Here is a 1315-nt window from a genome sequence, read left to right as displayed (position 1 = left end):
AAATGAAAAAATAGCCAGACAGACAATATATCTACCATATAATCAAAATTACGTATAGAAAAAAGTAAACCACAGTTTCCATAGAAATTAATGAAAAAATGTGCCAAGATTTGCAAACACAGGTTGTCTTTGGGGTGAGAGATGGATGATTCTTCTTCCTTTTTTCTTTTCTACATTTTCCAAATGTTCTATAACGGGAATTTTTTTTTAATCCCTCAATTTTTAAAAGCATATTCTTTGTTATGTTTTCAAATCGAAACTAAATTAAGGGCTCTGCCTCAGCTAGGAGCCACAGATGTGTACGGCCAGGATCAATCTTCTCCAAGCCTCACGATGCCTTACACGGGTCCCACGTTCACCACAGCCAGCCCCCAATCTTCACAATCCAGATGGTTAAATATTTTTGCTGACTACTCAAAATGTGTCCCGGGAACCCTCAACATCAGCATCGCTGGACCGTGTGTCAGAAATGCAGACCCTTAGGCCTCTTCCCCAAGAAAGGGAAATAGAATCTGCCTTTTAACAAGATCCCCAGGGGCAAGGTTCTTTGAAATAAGAGACACTCCGATGGTTTGATTTGGATTGAAGCTAACTTGGAATGACCAACTTAAAACAAAAGGATCTCAGTTCCAACATTGGCTTTGGGGCATCAAGCATGTTTCTCTACCGGTCTATGCCTTAGTTTTCCTCATCTGGAAAATGGGGATGATAAACTCAGCCTGGTGTCTAGCAAGGGCAGAGATGGAAGCTGGGATGCAGTAAGCCATTATTAATAGGTCTAAATAAATGCTTTTTATCAGGCTGCGAGAGCTGGGACTCCTGGCACAGTGCGTGGACCACAGTAAGCCAGCGTGTGTTTAATAAACTGGCAAGCACTCAGGTGACATCTATCAATTTTTGACCTGGATTGTCCCATTCTTTTAGTATGTAACACTCAAAACTGCCAGTTTTCTCCCTTCCATCATTCAAAACGTGCCAGCTCCCATCTCGGCCAGACAGTGAGGGAGGTGGGGGAAGTTGAAGGTCACAGATAAGCTTACTGTAAATCACTCATACTAGAACTTCCTATGGCTACACACGGGCGCGGCTCAACCTCGCATCCTCTCTACCGCCCCCACCTTACTGTTACTCCGCCCACTGTTCTCCCTAAGCCACGCCCACGGCCCAGCCCCTTCCTCTGGCCCCACCCTTACCCAAGGCCCGTCCCCCCAGGCCCGTCGGCCTCCGCGTCCCTCCTCACACCTCCGCCCCGCCCCGGGGCTCGCGCCGGAGGCCCCGCCCCCGCCCCCGCCCCCGCCCCCGCCCGCGGCCGCGC

Source organism: Mirounga angustirostris, unplaced genomic scaffold (genome assembly GCF_029215605.1).
Source record: "Mirounga angustirostris isolate CCGP_5_RB_7025 unplaced genomic scaffold, mMirAng1.0.hap1 SCAF_17, whole genome shotgun sequence".
Lineage (NCBI taxonomy): Eukaryota > Metazoa > Chordata > Mammalia > Carnivora > Phocidae > Mirounga > Mirounga angustirostris.
This window is presented reverse-complemented; position numbering follows the sequence as displayed.